Genomic DNA, 18,109 nt, shown 5'->3' with positions numbered 1-18,109 from the left:
GCCCGAGCAGCGCCAACTTCGCCAACGGTTCCCAAGTTGCCGGGCGCGCAGGGGTGGGAGCTGGGTGGGGTGAGGAAGAGGAGGAGGAGGAGAGCTCCCGGGCGCCTTGGACGCGGTTCAGGAATCCGCTGCCGCTCGCCGGCTCGGGCCGGAGCGGGGAGGGCGCCAGGCAAGCCCACTAGCCCGCTTGCTGCGCCCGCCTGGCGCCGCTTCCCTTCCCGCGTGCCGACCGGCCGGGCCGCGCCTGCATCCCTCCTGCCCGCCCCGGGGAGGGCGCGCAGCCCGGGCCGCGCGGGCGCCGGGGCTGCGGAGCCGCTTCTGCCGGGATCTTCCAAGAGGAACGCGAAGTTGCGAGCGGATGCTGCCCGCGCCGGACCCCAGCCGCGGAGGGTCGGGGCCGCCAGCGCCGGAGGAGCCTCGGCGGCCGGGGTAAGTGAGGCGCCGGCGTCCGGGAACTGCAGCCAGGGCCGGGGGAGGCCGCACAGCCGGGAGCCCCCCCTCCCCCGCCTGCCTTCCGGGTCCGGGCTGGCGCGCCAAACTTTGGAGGGAGAAGGGGAAGAAGCGGAGGGTGGGAGAGGGAGTTCCCAGCTCGGGGAAAAGACCAGGCAGGCGCCCACAAACCGCTGCACCCGGATCACACCTGCCAGGTACACACAGCTCATCGCCACTCATGCCCCACACTCCGCACAGGCCGGTCTGCGCACACCCACACTGGCCAGGCACGTGCCACACACCGAAATGCACATTCCTTGGAGCACTGGGGGATTTGGCCTCGACACCATGCATGTCCTCACACCCCTCCAGCACATCCACGGCCTTTGTCTGCTGCCCTAACAGCCCCCAGGGAGAGGGGCCCCCAAAGCGCAGCGGGCGGGAGAGAGGCTGCCTGGGCTTTGAAAACTCGTGGCCAGAACCTCGAGACCAAGGGTCGGGGGAGCAGACGTTGCAGTCGGTTCTCGGGGCTCAGCAGGAGCGGATTTGGTGTGGAAACTCGGTGTCTGGGTGATGTGTCTGGGTGTGCGAAGCCCTTCCGGAGGCGAGGCCCGGAGAGAGGAGGGAGTGATTCATAAACTCAGAGCCGGCGTGCCAGGGTCTGTGAGCAGCCAGGAAGAGGCTGGCAGGCCGTTGCTGCGCTAGACAGCAGGATGGTGGCCGTGACAGTCTTCCAGGGAAGAAGGGTCCCTACCCTTCCCCCCAGCGGATGTGTTACCTCCGGGACTTCCAGGGGAACTGAGTGAGGAGATTCCAGCCCTGGGTGTGGACAGGGGAAGCGGAGGTGGGCGGATTTAAGCCTAAAAGGTTAGGGAGAAGCCAGGGGAGACCTGAAGCCTTATTTTCCTTGCACTTGAACTTGTGTATGGTTTCTGATGCGTGATATTCCTGGGCCCCAAGATGTACCAGGGATTTTGCTGGGCCTAGCATAGTGCCTGGCACAGTGGGCACTCAGTCAGTACTTGCTTGATGAAAATGACACCGGTAATTGACATTCTTTATGGACTCACTGTGAGGCAAGCCCAGTGGGCCTCTGCTGGGTTGGACTTGGTCTTCCGCAGAGGAGGGGGCCTGAGTAGCTCCTCGGAGTTCTGCCTGATCTGTTTGGGACAATGGTCCAGGCAGTGTGTGTTCCACTGTGTCCTGTGGGCTGCCCTTGGGGGACTTGAGCTCATCGTTGGCCTCTGCCCCGCTAAGAGGGCAGCAGGAAAAGTTTCATTTCTGTATCTGGCTAAGCTGAGGTTGATGTGGGTTTTGGTAGATGGCAGGCTATTTGGTAGATTCTGTGGGATCTCCATTGAAGAATAACTTTAGATCCATCAATCCTCCCATCTCCTGGCTGCAGGGGAGAGGGGTGGGTAAGTGGAGAAAGAGATGGGCCAGGCTGCTGGGCATGTGCTGGGGGCAGGAGGAACAAGTGAACATGTAGAATTTGGGGGCAGCTGCTTTTCTTCCTGGCTGGAGATGGGTCTCATGAAAGGTCTAGCAGCTGTGTCCTGCAGCAGTGGCTTGGCTCTGTGGTGGCAGCAGGTGGAGGGGTGGTCACAGTCCCTGTACTGAGTATTGCTGTGGGTTCTTCTGTGTCAGTTTGCATGAGTTTTCCAGAGGAGCAGAAACATCCATGTTTCCTGGAACTGGATTGCCAGTAGTCTTGGGATTGAGAGTGCACGAAGATGTGGGGGCGGCCTGGGCATGTCATTGAAAGGAAATGTGTCATTCCCCACCCCTGCCCCCTTGTGAAGAGCTCTGACCAGGTTCAGTGTGCATTTCAAACTTCTAAACACTGAAATTAGCAAGGCATGTGGGTAGTAGCACCAAGGACTGTGGCCTCAGATGAAAGAGGAGGGGATCTGGGCTTGGCTACCCCCAATTTCAGGTGGAACCTTGCAGCCAGTTCCTTTCCCATAGCACCTTTCCCCTTTCATTATGCCCTCTGTGAATCGAGAGCTCTGTATACGTTACTTAAATAAATCATTACATCCCTATAAGGTTAGCATTTTATCTCCATTTTGCAAACCGAGGATCAGAAAAGTTACGTAAGTTTTTCAACATCACACAGCTAGTAAGACCCAAAGCCAATATGTGTGTGTGTGTGTGTGTGTGTGTGTGTGTGTGTGTGTGTTTAGACAGAGTCTTGCTCCGTTGCCAAGCTGCAGTGGCGGGATATCTGCTCACTGCAACCTCCGCCTTCCAGGTTCAAGTGATTCTTCTGCCTCAGCTTCTGAGTAGCTGGGACTACAATCTAGCACCACCAAGCCCAGCTAATTTTTGTATTTTTAGTAGAGACGAGGTTTCACCATGTTGGCCAGGATAATCTTAATCTCTTCACCTCGTGATCCGCCCACATTGGCCTCCCAAAGTGCTGGGATTACAAGTGTAAGCCACCGTGCCCAGCCATGTTTTTTTTTTTTGAACTTGATGTTAGGTTTGGGGTACATATGCAGGTTTGTTACATAGGTAAATTGCATGTCATGGGGGATTGGTGTACAGATTATTTCATCACCCAGATAATAAGCATAGTACCCAATAGATAGTTGTTGGGTTTGGTTTTGTTTTCTTTTGTTTGTGTTTGTTTTGAGACAGGGTCTCTGTTGCTCAGACAGGAGTGCAATGGCACAATCACTGCCACTCACCAAAGCCTCGACCTCCCAGGCTCAGGTGATTGTCCTGCCCCAGCCTCCCAAGTGGCTGGCATCACCATGCCTGGCTAATTTTTTAATATTTTTTGTAGAGACAGGGTTTCACCATGTTGCCCAGGCTGGTCTCAAACTCCTGAGCTCAAGCGATTTGCCTCCCTCAGCCTCCCAAAGTGCTGGGATCGCAGACCTGAGCCACCGCACAGGCCCATGATAGGTAGTTTTTTTTATCTTCACCCTCCTCCCTCCCTCCACCCTCAAGTGGGCCCTGGTGTCTGTGGTTCCCTTCTTTGTGTTTAGATGTACTCAGTGTTTAGCTCCCACTTCTAAGTGAGAACATGCAGCATTTGGTTTTCTGTTCCTGTGTTAGTTTGCCCAGGACAATAACCTCCAACTCCATCCATGTTGCTGCAAAGGACTGATCTTATTCTTTTTGTGGCTGCATAGTATTTCGTGTTGTGTATCTACCACATTTTCTTTATCTAGTCTACCGTTGATGGGCATTTAGGTTGATTTTATGTTTTTGCTATTGTGACCAGTGTTATGATAAACATATGTGTTCATGTGTCTTTATGGTAGAACAATTTATATTATTTTGGATATGTACCTAATAATGAGATTGCTTGGTGGAATGGTAATCCTGCTTTGAGTTATTTGAGAAATCACCAAACTGCTTTCCACAATAGCTGAACTAATTTCCATTCCCACCAGTAGTATATAAGCACTCCTTCTCTCCCCTCCCCTCTCCTCCCCTCCCCTCCCCCCCTCCCCTCCCCTTTCCTCTCTTCTCTTTTCTTTTTTATTTTTGAGACAGGGTCTTGCTCCATCACCAGGCTGGAGTGCAGTGGTGTGATCTCGGCTCACTGCAGCCTCCGCCTCCCAGGTTCAAGCGATTCCCCTGCCTCAGGTTTCTGAGTAGCTGGGACTACAGGCACCCACCTGGCTAATTTTTTTTTTAATATATATATATTTTAGTAGAGACAGGGTTTCACCATGTTGGCCAGGATGGTCTCAATCTCCTGACCCACCCGCCTCAGCCTCCCAAAGTGCTGGGATTACAGGTGTGAGCCACCACGCCTGGCCAGCACTCGCTTTTCTCCACGACCTGGCCAGGATCAGTTATTTTTTGACTTTTTATTCTGACTGGTATGAGATGGTATCTCATTGTGCTTTTGATTTGCATATTTCCAATGACTAGTGATGTTGACCATTTTTCATATGCTTATTGGCCACATGTATGTCTTGGTTTGAAAAGCATTTGTTTGTGTCCTTTGCCAACTTTTTTTTTTTTTTGAGATGGAGTTTCACTCTTGTTGCCCGGGCTGGAGTGCAATGGCACAATCTCGGCTCACCGCAGCCTCTGCCTCAGCCTCCCAGTAGCTGGGATTACAGGTGCCTGCCACCACGCCCGGCTAATTTTGTATTTTTAGTGGAGATGTGGTTTCTCTATGTTGGTCAGGGTGTCGAACTCTCAACCTCAGGTTATCCACCAGTCTCAGCCTCCCAAAGTGCTGGGATTACAGGTGTCACCATGCCTGGACCTTTGCCCACTTTTTAATGGGATTGTTTTTTGCTTGTTAACTTGTTCAAGTTCCTTATAGATTCTGGATATTAGACTTTTGTTGAATGCATAGTTTGCAAATATTTTTCTCTTCTGTAGGTTGTCTGTTTACTGTTGATAGTTTCTTTTGCTATGTAGAAGCTCTTTAATTAGGTCTCATTTGTCAAATTTTGTTTTTGTTGCAATTGCAAAGCCAGTATTTGAACCTGGATCGTCTGACTCCAGAACCCACCCTGTCTCCACCATGCCAGGCTGTTTGCAAGGTCCTTATTGGTTCTCCATGGCAACAGGGAAACAGCACTGAAGTGTCTTACTAACGTGGTCCCAGGGCCTCTGCTTGCATTCCTCTTTTTCCACACGCTCTGCCCAGCCTGGATTATACCTTAGGTCCTGGGAATCAATGGCTGGGTGGTACCAGGCTGCTGGAACCTTCTGTGTGGCTCTGGAGTCAGGAAATTATGGAGATTTGGAAGGGGACACGGGGAGAGATGACTCACTGCTTATCTGAGAAGTTGGGACAAAGCTGCCACTTGTGACCATACCTTGAATACCAAACATCCTCAAATGGGTTACGGTATTTTCCCCCCTTTTTGGTCCTCTCCAGGGTTATCCATTACCTGGGAAATCAGCCCTTACTTGACACCTCCTATTGTCATTTACCCGGTGAACATAAGGGCCCATGTCACAGCTGCCCTTCCCACGCCGCCACATGCTCTGGAGAGCTGAACTCCTTAGCAGCTCCTAGTCCACAGGAGGGAAGGATGGAGCAGAGCCAGGGCAGCCAGGGGAGGTGATAACCACATGCCCATCTGGTCCCCAGCTCTTGCTTTTACACCCATGACCCACCAGGAGACAGCAGTTCTCCATTGGCCCTGTTTACAGATGAGGACATGAGGCTCGGAGAGGTGCAGTGGATGCCCGAGGTCACGAAGCCAGGGAGCTGCAAAGGCCGGGGCAGCTGTGTTTTCAGTTGGGGTGGTATTCTCTACCCTGCCTCCCAAGAGCTGAGACCAGTTACCCCTGCTGGGGCAGGGCTCTCACTGCTCCACCCACACTCATCTCTGCCCTGAGAGCCCCGATACAGGTGTCCATAGAATGGGAAAAGCTAGCACCCTTCAAAAGATGCAAGGAGCATTGGTTGAGCACTGCCCAGCTGGTCCCTGCCCACCTTCCATGGGAAGCCCATCTGGGTGAGTTCTGAGAGCCTTCCTAGTGCTGAGCTGCAAAGAAACTGGAAACCTCTCCCCATCCACTGCCGAGGGGACATGCTGACCAGGACGGAAGCTGGGGGACTAGGTGTGGGGAGAAGCCAACCCCCTGCAGGGGCTGGGGCTGTCCATCTTTGTACTCCCGGTTCCATCCCAGTGCCTGAGACATGGGAGGTTCAGGAGAATGTGGTCAGATGCTGGGTGAAACTCTGGGAGGGGCTCTGAATGCTTCTGCTAGGAACTCCTAGGGCAGCGGCTCAGGTGGGGTCTTTGCTGCTAGGGAACACTCACAGTCTCTGGCTTTTGTGAAGTCATGCCCCAGAGAGAAGACCCTTCTCCTTTTCATTCCTAAACGGAAACGATATTTGTCACTTTTTCTTCTCTGAGGCCTGAAGTGATGGCAGAATGCTGCTAGTCCCACTCCAAGCACGTGGACTCCACAGCGGGGTTTGGGGTGACCCTGGCAGGCCTGGACGGTCTGTTCTGTGCTTGCTGGTGGACACGCTTCAGCCCTCTGTCTCCATTGCCCCAAATCTGGCTGTGGCTCCTGGGCCCCCACTAGCGTGGAGGGCCGGGGTGGCCCCAGGAGCCCCTGACCACCGGTGGCTTTCTTGTCTCCAGTCGCCCTCCTTCCTCTTGATCCCCGCAACACCCCACCCCTGCTGCCTCCTCACAAAGATGGCTGTGTGTGAAGGGACTGTGGCTTCCCTGGGCCCTGGGAAATTATCACTGAGGTTCCAGAGGACTCTATGAAAAAGATTTGGAGGAAAAGTGTGGAAAATAAACAAGCCAGTTTCCAGCTCGGCCTCTCCTGAATGCCGCAAGTAAACAACCACCTCAGAAGCCAGCCCGGGATGTTCTTATTTGGCCTCTGTGGTTACACCTGCCCCCTCCCCGCCCAGCCCCTCCTCCTTGACTTCGAGAGCCTCAAAAGGCAGGGAACACACCCTCCACTGGCCAGTGCTTGTGCTGCATGGACGCTAGTGGCCGGGCACAGAAGAACATGTATGTGGGAGAGAAGACAGCGGGGGGTCCCCACTCAGCCATACTCTCTCTGAGTCAGTCCCGAGCCCAGGCCCTGCCCAGCGAGCAGACGGTGACCTCTTGGCTGGTTGGTGAGTTGCACTTTGATGGTGCAGAGTGATGGGGCTTTTCTCCAGTTTTGTGGCATCCGAGAATATTTGCTTCTTCAACATTGCTTTAGGGTAGACAGACCAAAGCTGATTTTCCCGCATGTCTCTTCAAGGTGGGGCCTACCTGTGAGCAAACCCTCATGCATTCATTTACTTTGTAGGCTGCCTGGACAAAAAGCCAGGTTTCTTTGCTTTGGACTGGAGTCCTATCAGCTCAGGGGTGGTTGGGTAAGGTCATGCCAATGATTTCCAGAAACTCAAGCACTGTTCTGAGTGACTAAGTCTGTGGGATAGGAAGCACATTTTCCATCTCTTAATAACTTCAATTTATTTAGTGACCACCTTTAAAATCAAGCATCCGGTGAGCAGGGGGAGAACCAGGGCTTGGCAGTGGAGGGCTCCCACCTTGCAGCCAGGGAGTGGCTGAGGGCCCTTCTGGTTCTCTGGCTGTGCTGAGCTGAGTCCGCAGGCCTTGAAGCCCCTGGGATCTAGGGAGTGGGGCACTGCCGGAAAGTTCTGGGTCCTGCTACTTTGTCCTGCTGCTGCCAGGCTTCTGGAGAGGGTGGTTGTGGGGTGAGCCCTGCATCCCGCAGCCTTGGTGGGGAAGGCCTAGTGGGCTGCACTGCACATCTGCCTGTCCTTATTCTACGTTTCGGGCTTCTGAGGAAAGTTCTGGTTCATAAAACGGCTCCACAGCTTAACCGTCTGCCGAGTATGTCTGCAGGTTGATCGGCTTTCTGTCGTGTGTGTGCTGTTCTTGTTCACACATGCCACGCCGATGCCCGCCTGTGCCAGCCCCAGCCCACTCAGCTACCTGAGATTTAGCCCTGGGCGTCTCCTCCCTGCCCCGACTTCCCCGCTTCTCCATCTTCTCCTCCCTTCCTCTCCAGCTGCCTCGCCATCTGCAGGATTCTGGAAAGTGCTAACGTGTCTGAGCCAAACAGTGCTATCTGAGGAAATATTTTGAAAACACACTGGGCCACCCCCTGACTATGCTGATTTTCAGCAAGGAATTTCCCAACTCCAGCCACAGGGAAGGGCTACAGGTGCCTAGCTTTCCTCTGGAGACTTCCAGGGACTTGTCAGGAACACAGAGAGAAGCTGAAGGCCTGTCCTGCAGGGTTGAGGACAGACGTGTCTGAAGAGGCCCCGAGAATAGAAACCTGGAAACTGCGAGTCACAACTCAGGGTCACCCACCAGAGGGTGAAGGGTTGGCCGTGACCTCAGAGGTCAGGCAGCTGCCTTCTTTTTACCCTGAGACATGTGTTTCTCTTTCACTTTTCTTCCATCTTTTGCATCTGGTGTAGGTGGAGGGGGTAGCGTGCACAGGAAACAATAATGGTAAGAGCTGCTGGTATGCCTAGCACTGCCCTGAGCACCTGGGCACCCCCTCACCGAGCTCTCCCAGGAAGTTCCAGAGGTGGCTCTCCCAGGAAGTTCCCACCATTTTACAGATGGGAAAACAGAGGCAGTCAGGCTGGATAAGTTGTTGACATGCCGCAGCTGGTGAGGGACAAAGCCGGGCCCAAACCCCGAGGCCGACTCCAGAGTCTGGACTCTCAGCCCTGCCTTGGTACCACGTGTGTGTCTGTCCCACCGTGGCTGCACTAAGAGGAGAAATGGCACACGCTGACCTTCATTTTCAAACCGTGGCCGGCGCATGCCACCAGGTTCTGGCTGGGAAGCTCTGGCAAGGTTGGCGTTGCCTTGGCCTTCTCCAGGTCTGACTCTGGCACCTGCTGGCTGCCCTGGGCAGGGCATTTTGGATCCTGCATCAGGGTCTTTTGCAAGGCCCACTCTGCTGATGCTGCTCCCCTGTGCCCTGACCTGGTCTCAGGAAGGGTATAGATGGCAGCGGCTGTGGTCTCAGTTGGCAAGGGGACGCTGGCAGATCGGGAACTTCTGCCTCCCTAGTGGCCATTTCAACAAGACAGAAAACCCCACCCCAAGTGATAACTGGTCCTGTGATCTTTCAACAAATATTTATTCCCCAGCCTCACCTAGACTCGGTATCCCACATTCCAAATTGTCCTCATTTCCCAGACACACACACCCCACTCTCTGTAGCCTTCCCAGCTGCCAAGGACATTCCCTCCTTCCCCCTTTTCCCCTTGGCTTGGATGTCACCTTCTCCTGGAAGCCTGGGTGGTGGCCCTCCCCATGGTTGCCTGAGGGTCCCCCTTGCCACATTCGGCCTGCTATATTATGATTACTGGTTCAGTGATCTGTGGTCTGCACCAGGCAATGCTTTCTGCAAGGGGAGGACAGCTGTCTGCCTTGTTCTTCTTTGTAGCCCCAAGCTTGGCAGTGAGTGCCACTACCTGATTATGGAAGGAGTGAGTGACAGATGTGGCACAGGACCCGCAGGGGGCTGCTGCCTGGGAGGATGGGCAGGCCCAATCCAGGATGCTTCTGTGAGGGAGTGGTTCATGTCTGGGGAGGATAGTGGGACCCATGGTGAGCGAGTGGGGTGGCTAATGTGGGCCATGGAGGGGACAGGGAGAGTGGGACCCCAGCACATGACCTCTTGAGGTCGTTACCCCATGGGTATTGGGCTGGGATCCTGAGGATGGGCCTGAAACCCTTCCAGAAGCCCCTCCAGTCCTGCTACTTGTCTGTCTGCCTGCTCTGAATCCCGCTTTTTGGCTGGTGGCTGGCTGCACTCTGGGGCCTCTACTGAACCCCACCAGCAAGTGGACATCTGTTCACCCTCTCCAGGGTCCAGTTCCCATCCCCAAGTAACAAGGCCTCCCATGACTGAGTTGTTTCCCTGAGCAGAAAGAGGGAAGCCCTCCTGGCTGGCTGCCTCCCCAGGGGTGGGTGGAAGTGTTCTGGGGCCCCAGCTCCAGCCCTCAAGCTGTCTGTCCTTACAAAAGTAGTGGGGCCCAGAATGCTGAGTTCTTGGTTATCACCTGTCCAGGAACTGTGTGCCTATGCTCATGCTGGCACTGCAAGATGGTGGGATAACCCGAGGGACTTTCAGGCTGGAAGAGAGGAGACCTGGGTGTCCCAGTAACCACCTTTGAGTCCCACTGTGATGAGCCCACAAAGGTGGACATGAGGGAGGACTTGGGGGAGGCTTCCTGGAGGAGGCAGGCATTCCAATGCATGAGGGAAGCTGGGCAAAGGCATGGGGATGGGAAAGTTGAGATTGAAGATAGGGCCTGGTGTGGAGTCTGGCGGGACTGAACTGAAATGTACAGGATGCACAAAGAGAGAGGGATGGGCAGGATGGAGTTGTGGTTGTGCACACATGCTGTAGAGCTGGGCTGCTTCCATGGGAACCCCAGCTCCCCACATACTGGCTGTGTGGCTGTGGCCAAGTTGCTTACCTTCTCTGTGCTCAGTTTTCTCACTACTGGTACCCACCACATGGGGATGATATGGGAATAAGATGTGTATCTATACAATTGTTGAGAGCAGTGTCTGGCACACAGTGAGCATCAAGAAGGGTGAGCTATTATATAGGTATATGTTTTAATGCAGCTAGAAAAGGAAACTGAGGTCAGATCATAAAGGCCCTTTAATGTCATTCTTTCCATTCACTAAGCACCTGCCACATGCCAGGTTCTTCACAGTCATGCTCACCAGGCCCTCTATAGCCCAGCAAGTTGTTAGCAATTTCACAGTTGTCTCCATTTCACAGATGAGGAAACTGAGGCTCGGAGAGGTAGAGTAACCTGCCCAAGGTCACTCAGTCAGGGAGAGTCAGAGACAGTAATGACACCCAGGTCTGCTGTCGCTTGCGTCTTCCCTCAAAGTGGAGATTGGAGAGACATGGAAGGGGCATCATGAGGATGAGCCCTGGGCGGGGGCTGCAGCCAGGAGCACAGCAGGAATGTGGCAACTGTGGGTCCCTGGGGCAGGGCGGAGACAGGGAGAGATGCCAGGCGGGCCTAGAGGCCACAGCATACAGTTCACCATTCATAGCCCAGGGCAAACCATTGAGTCATTTGGGGAAAACATGACATCACTGAGTCTCACTGTCTGCCGCCCACCTGCTGTCTGCCCTCTGTGGTTCTTCTGATGACCTCAGTGCCCCAAGTCCCCAAGGGGACCCGCAGGTCCCAGGTAGCAGGACCAGGTCAGCACCCCAGCTTTGAGCACTGGCTTCCTCTCCCCAGCCCTGGTCTCCCACCTTCCCACCTCTCCCCTCCCTGCCGAGGGCCCCTGCCCCAGCTCCACTCGTACACACTGCTGAGGCAGAAGCTTCTGGAAGTGGTGATGGGCATGAAGAGCTTCCAGAAGGGCTTCCATGCCAAGCCCTTGATTGGAATTCTGAGCAGAGGGGGAATAGCTCAGAAGCCTGTGTCAAGCTTTTAGAGTTGCTTTTCCTTAAGAATGGTGCCTGCTGTTTGGGTGGGATCAATTTTTTAAAAGTGGAGCCTGGTAGAGCTATGTGCCCAGCACTATGCCATGACCTAAAGGGGATTCAGAGACTGACAGGCAGGCCCCACCTTCCTGGAGAATCCAGTTGTGTGTCTGAGAGCTCTTTCTGTACTAAGCGTCTTTGAGCTGAGTGCTTTATTTTCATCCGTCTGATTGCACAGTGTAGTCTCATTTTACAGATGCCATCCTGGAGATTCAGAGAGGTTAGTCAACTTGTCCGAGGTCACAGAGCCAGGATTCAAACCCATGACTGTCCAACTCCAGATGTACTCTTAGCCACTCTGCCATCTGGCCACAAATGAAGCCACCAGAGAACCACAGAAGGTGGGATGTACTCAACATTTGGTCAATAAATTATACAGTGCAGACAGGAAGTACACGGGGTTTTCATCTCAGAGTGTAGGTCCCTCCCCAGAGCAGCCTGAAGTCTGTAGATCTGTTTAGGAGAACGTCCAGCTTCTCTTGCTGTGCAAATCCCACCCATGTGGCTGTTTGGGGTGAGAGGTTTCTTTAAATGTCTGTTGACTCTCCTCTCTGGAAGGAGCACAGGGACCCAGGGGGTGCCTGTCCTGGTGCTGGTGGCCACACCTGGAAAAGGAGTATGAGTCAAGCTAGGGGCCCAGTGCCAGCTTCCTTGGCCCGTCGGGGGGTGCAGATGTCAGCCTTTGCAGCTGCTGCTGCAACTCACAGCTCTCTCCCGGTGCTGCCATCAGTCAGGGTAGCTGGAGAGGAGGGTCAGTGGCCAGGCCCTGTGCAGAATGATGCCCTCTCACCTTCGCAAGGGAATTGTGATTATCCTGGCTTTCCAGGTGAGGACACTGAGGCTTAGAGCAGTTTTCTGGCTGTCTGAACTCCCTCAGTGGGAAAGAGGTAAAATGGAGACTCAGTCTTCTTTCTGCAGGGAGAGGGCATTCCCTCCTGGCACTGGTTGGCACAGTCCTGTTCGGTTCTCTATTCTGGGCTTGCACTTCTGATTCATTCTGCAGTCAGCGGCTGTCTGTGATTTGGGGAAAATGGCCCTCTAGGGTAGGAGAAAAGCTCCTGGAGCACTGTTGAAGCCACAGGGGCCCTCCCCAGGCTTTGGGAAATGTTCCTTCACCACCCAGATGCCAGCACGCCCTAGTCCTGGCGGTACCTGTCCCTGGAAGGGACTCACTGTAGTGACTGATTACCCAGCATGCAACACACTGCCACTGCACTCAATGGACAGGTGCTGTGGGGACATGGGTCTGCGAGCCTGCCATCTTTAGGGGTCCCCCATGCCTTTTAATGCCTACATCAATGTACCCCAATCCCTAGTTCTATGGAGTTTGTACAACTCCAGCCCCTGCCCCAAGGATTTCTGGGAAGCCCCCAGGAATGCTAATGACGCCACAGTCCGCCCACCCCAGCCCCAGTCTCATCAGGCTTTAGGGGTGGCCATTCCCTCTGCTATAGGAGAGAGAATTCAAACCAGCAACTCCCCCTCCTCAGGCTCAGGCCCAGTCACTGCAGTAATAATTTCTGGGAAGCCGTCTTTGTGCTTGCAGAGAAGGCAGGCTTTGAAGTTAGACTGGCAGAGCCATTTTGCTTCCAGTTGCCCCCAAGTTTTCCTTTCTGTGATAGGATTTGTTCTCTGCTTAAATTCAAAGACTTGTGAAAATGACTTTTCCCAAACAAGAGGCTAACCTCAGAAGAACTTTGCCTCTACAGGTAGAAAACTGGAACCTACTTTTATTTTGGTTTTAGTGGGGTTTTTTTTAACGCCCCTCCCCTCAGTTTTAGTTTTATTAAATTTTTAAAAATCAATAATACATGCCCATGGCACAAAGTTGAAAAGGCACAAAACAGTCTCTGCGCAGTCTCTTTCCCATGCTGGACTGAGACACTCAGCAATGTTAGTTTGGTGTGTGTGTCAGCTGCATTTAAATTGTCCAGCTTAAAAACAAAACCTTTCCCTGTTTCACAATTCAGTCAACCAAGGCACAACCTGGAAATAGCACCGGGCCCCTTGCAGCGTCCAGCACTGCCAGAGGACTGTTATTATGATAATGATCATGGCTGAGGCTGAGGCTGCCCCCCAACAAGCAGGGCTACTGCCCACAGTCCCAGCCCCCAGCCCTGAGCAGTCACACACACAGTATGAATGAGGCCAGCCCCAGCCTGCCCACTCAGCTTCCAAGCCTAGCATTCTCAGGCTCCAGGTGAAACCTGCCCTCCCAGCTGCCCCTTCAACATTGCCGCGTCTTGTCTTACAGGCAGTAGCCACAGCTGGGGCAGTGGGGTCAGGGCATGGCAGGGGTGATCTGACTGACCTATGCTGCCTCTTAGCCACATTGTGTATTCAAAGTCCCCTAAGCTTGATTGTTTTTTGAGACAGGGTCTCACTCTGTCACCCAGGCTGGAATGCAGTGGTGCAACCATAGCTCACTGCAGCCTTGACCTCCCAGGATCAAGTGATCCTCCCACCTCAGCCTCCCAAGTAGGTGGGACTACAGGTGTGCTTCACCTAATTTTTAAATGTTTTTAAGAGACGGGGTCTTGCTATGTTGCCCAGGCTGGGGCTTGTTTGTTGTTTTTGTTTTGAGACAGGGTCTTGCTCAGTTGCCCAGGTTTGAGTGCAGTGGCGCAGTCTCAGTTCACCACAACCTCTGCCTCTCAGATTCAAGCGATTCTCCTGCCTTAGCCTCCTGAGTAGCTGGGATTACAGGTGTACACCACCACACCCAGTTAATTTTTGTGTTTTTAGTAGAGACCAGGTTTCACCATGTTGGCCAGGATGATTATTTTTTAAAGAAGGTCTCCCACCAGCTGGGCTGAGCCACTGGCTGAGCAGGGAGGTCCCTGAAGCATTCAGCAGTAGTAACTGCACCACCTCCTCCTCATACTGACCCTGTCTCTATGCTGGGCATGTGCCATCCATTCTACAGGCATCATCCTATTTCACCTTCATGGCAGCCCTGTGAGGGAGCATTGCTGTCCCCGTGTGACAAAGGAGGAAGGAGCCCAGAGAGGTCACACTATACAAAGTGGCTCAGGGCTGGTCACTTGCCTGGTCACACTGTACAAAATGGCTCAGGGCTGGTCACTTGCCCGGTCACACTGTACAAAATGGCTCAGGGCTGGTCACTTGCCTGGTCACACTGTACAAAATGGCTCAGGGCTGGTCACTTGCCCGGTCACACTGTACAAAATGGTTCAGGGCTGGTCACTTGCCCAGTCACACTGTACGAAGTGGCTCAGGGCTGGTCGCTTGCCCAGTCACACTGTACAAAGTGGTTCAGGGCTGGTCGCTTGCCCAGTCACACTGTACAAAGTGGTTCAGGGTTGGGCACGGTGGCTCAGACCTGTAATCCCAGCACTTTGGGAGGTCAAGGCAGGCAGACCACTTGAGATCAGGAATTCGAGACCAGCCTGGCCAACATGGTGAAACACTGTCTCTACTAAAAATATAAAAATTAACCGGGTGTGCTGGCACGCACCTGTAATCCAGCTACTTGGGAGGCTGAGACAGGAGAATCTCTTGAACCTGGGAGATGGAGGTTGCAGTGAGCTGAGATCATGCCACTGCACTCCCGCCTGGTCGACAGAGTGAGACTCTGCCTCAAAAGAAAAAAAGTGCCTCAGCTAGGCTTGGATCCCCAACGTATCAGGCCCCAGTCACCAGGTTCCTAACCCCGTGCTGCCAGGCTTCCCCAGAGAGTACCACGAACTCAACAATCTACTCCCTTCTTCCGAAGGGTGACCTGTCATTCCCCAGTGCTTATTTAATAACAAAAGTAGTGATCAGAGCAGCCTTCTCTGCCCTTCACTATGTGTAAGCGTTGTTCTAGAAGCACACACATCCATCGTTTAGTCCTCACAGCGCTCCCATTGTGGTGGGCGCTGTCCTTATACCCCGTTTGCAGATGAGAAGATCAAGGCACAGGAGTTTGTCTGGTGAGCAGCCCGTGTTTAAAGGGCACTGAGGAACTGGCCTCTAGGGAATACAGGGCTCCTGTTGTACCCCAGAGGGGCGGTGCCCTCCCCTTCTCCGAGGGACCCCTCAGCATAGCTCTGTGGGCCAAGAGCAGAAGTGCTTGAGGCACAGCTAGACGTCATCTGCACCCTCCCCAGGATGCCTCCCCATGTCTGACCTTGGGGAACTAGTGCCAAGGGAGGTTCTTAACATACCGGTTTCTCCTTGGCCCCGGGGCAGCTTCCTTCCCTTCCCTTCCCTTCCTTCCTTCTTCCCTTACATATTTGTTCAGTGCCATACACATGACCTCTAAGGTGAAAGGTGATAGAAATGGTGCAAGGTAGAGAGAGGAATGGTGTGGGAGAGGAACAGGCAGTAGGAGGCCCTCCCTTCTCATTCTGGCCTGGCACATCCAGCTGGGTGGCCTTGGGCGGGTCACTCAAGGTCTCTGGACCTCTGTTTCTCATGAAGGAGAGGGTGGAGATGAGGACCCAGCTTGCCTGCCAGGCTCTTGTGAGAATTGGAGGTACAAAAGGGCTTTCTAAGTAGGTGAGGGTGACAGATGGCTGGAGAGGGGTTAGACTAGTCCCCTGGGGGATTGGTTATGGCTGTGGGGATGTGTGGGATTTGGGCTGAGCCTTAAGGGATGGGTGGAAATTGGCCAGGCACAGATCGGGGAGGGCTGGTGCTTTAGGCACCCCCAGCCCTAGGCTAATGATTGCCCAGCCCCTTCAGGTGTCACCTTCCCTTTCTCTTCCCAGAGATGGACTCTCAGCTCTGAATTCTTTTTAGGAAATGACTTTAGTTTTTTTCTCCTTATTTTTTTATTTTTTTCTTTAAAGCAGTCAGAATATTATTTTTGTAATAATGCTTGATGCTTAGTATGTAAAATTCAAGTACAATGGGTAAGTACAGAAAAGAAAGCAGCAAATCACCACTAATATTGAGGTGCTGATAGCCACCTCAGTAGGCAGGTCTACCTGGAGGGAGTGGGAGCACGGGGGCACAAGGAAAATGCACAATTGAGTTTACCTTCAGCCCAGAGTTGTAAAGATTGTCTGCCCTGAAACAGTCCTTCCCTTTTGTCTGCTGCCTACATGACTGCATCGGATGGGGAAAGAGGGAATGGGGAACTCTCAGGCATGGGCTTCAAAACCTCCCATTCAGACAAATTACAGAAAAGGAGCCGGTCTCACTGAGCACATTCCAGCTCTACAACAGTGGCTTTCCAACTTTTTGAATAAAACCTCAGACTCAGACACACACACGGAACTGAAACAAAAGCCTTATGAATCCCATATTTTGGCTGGGCACGGTGGCTCATGCCTGTAATCCCAGACACTTTGAGAGGCCGAGTTAGGAGGATCACTTGAGCCCCGGGGATCGAGGCTGCAGTGTTTGCACTGCTGTACTCCAGCCCCAGCAACACAGTGAGACCCTGTGTCAAAAAAAAAAAAAGAAAGAAAGAAAAGAAACTCATGCTTATCAACTCATGCTTATCATCATGATACATGAGGCATTCTGATATTTTCTAATCATCAAAATGCTGTTGTTAAAAAAAAAAGCTTATCTTAACCTACCGAATTGTTGGCACAGCCTGCAGTTTGAGGAATGTCGCTGTTGACCAGCGCTTTTCAAACATTTGTGTGCATCACACCCAACTGCAGAGCGTGCTCAAACAACATGCTCCCTGTCCTGAGGTTCTGAGTCATTAGGTCTGGAGTGGGACCTGAGGATTTGCATTTCCACCAAGTTCCCAGGAGGGGCTGATTCTGCTAGTCTGGGGACCCCACTTTGAGACCCACCCTCCTAGAATATTTTTAAGGCAACATGCTCCCTTGGCAAAGACCATCAGGGGATTTGCTTTATTGAATGGATGAGAAGTACTAGTCGCTAACGTCTGAACGGTGGATCTCTGAGGTACTTGAGGATGCTGGTCAGGCATTGTCACTGGGCTCCTAACACCACCCTCCTAAAATCTCGTTCACTCTATTAATATAAAGTGCTGAATGTAGAAAAGGTCTGCGAAGCAAAGGGACATTTATGCCTAGCCCTGGTTAAATTCCCTGCCTCTCAAATCCCAGACCCACAGAACATAAAACCCTCCCAGTCTTTCTGAAAACACTGTTCTTCTAAAGGCAATGAAAGGCGCTATTTAGCATGTGGGTTTTACCTTTCTGTTTTTTTAAAGGGAAGAAGGTAGGTCAAGCGTGACTGCCCCATGGGGAAGGCTGTCCCTGCTGCCTCTGGTACGGGTCTGGTGGGTTTCACTGGGGGTCCCTGGTTTCCCAGCTTTAACCGGAAATTTTCCTGGCATGGTAGCACATGGCAGCACCTTGGCCTTGCAGCCTGCCAGATTCAGAGACTGGCCTATATCCCAAACTGCTGCTGCTCTCCAACCAGGGACTGACAGCCCCCACCCCTAATCCTCCTCCTTCGTAGCCTTGGGGCCCCCATGGCCCCCTCCCCAGCCTCGCAGCCCTCCAGAAGCCAGCCCTCAGCTGGGATCAGCTCCGCAAGGGAGAGGGGTGTTAAACGTGCACAGAGCCCCTCTGTTCCAGTAACAATGGCCCGTTGATGACTAGATTCTTCCCAGGTCAGCCCCCTCAACTGGACTTCGAGAAGGAGAAAAGACTCTAGCCCCCACAGGCAGCCATTTCTGGGTGTGAGGTTGATTCAGACGCCCGAGCCTCTGTCAGCCCACAGAACCTCATTCTTCAGGCCCTGGTGCAGCAGAGAGAAACGCCCATCC

The 18,109-nt window shown here is 53.2% G+C and overlaps 1 protein-coding gene across 4 annotated transcripts in view; it reads left to right on the top strand.

Moving 5' to 3' along the window:
• The first annotated feature begins 205 nt into the window (after positions 1-205).
• Positions 206-18,109, top strand: part of CHST3 (carbohydrate sulfotransferase 3) — a 48,011-nt gene continuing 30,107 nt past the window's right edge. Inside the window, exon 1 of one of the 4 annotated variants that reach the window (XM_078345635.1) lies at positions 206-429. The gene's annotated coding sequence lies outside the window, so the exon portion shown is untranslated. Of the gene's footprint in view, positions 430-1,095; positions 1,300-6,852; positions 7,013-18,109 lie in introns of those variants that run through there. The other 3 variants (XM_035268042.3, XM_035268041.3, XM_002756258.6) reach the window with 3 other exon arrangements.

The sequence above is a fragment of the Callithrix jacchus genome, chromosome 12 (assembly GCF_049354715.1).
Source record: "Callithrix jacchus isolate 240 chromosome 12, calJac240_pri, whole genome shotgun sequence".
NCBI lineage: Eukaryota > Metazoa > Chordata > Mammalia > Primates > Cebidae > Callithrix > Callithrix jacchus.
Note: the sequence above shows the minus strand (reverse complement) of the source record. Positions and strands in the feature narration are given on the sequence as shown.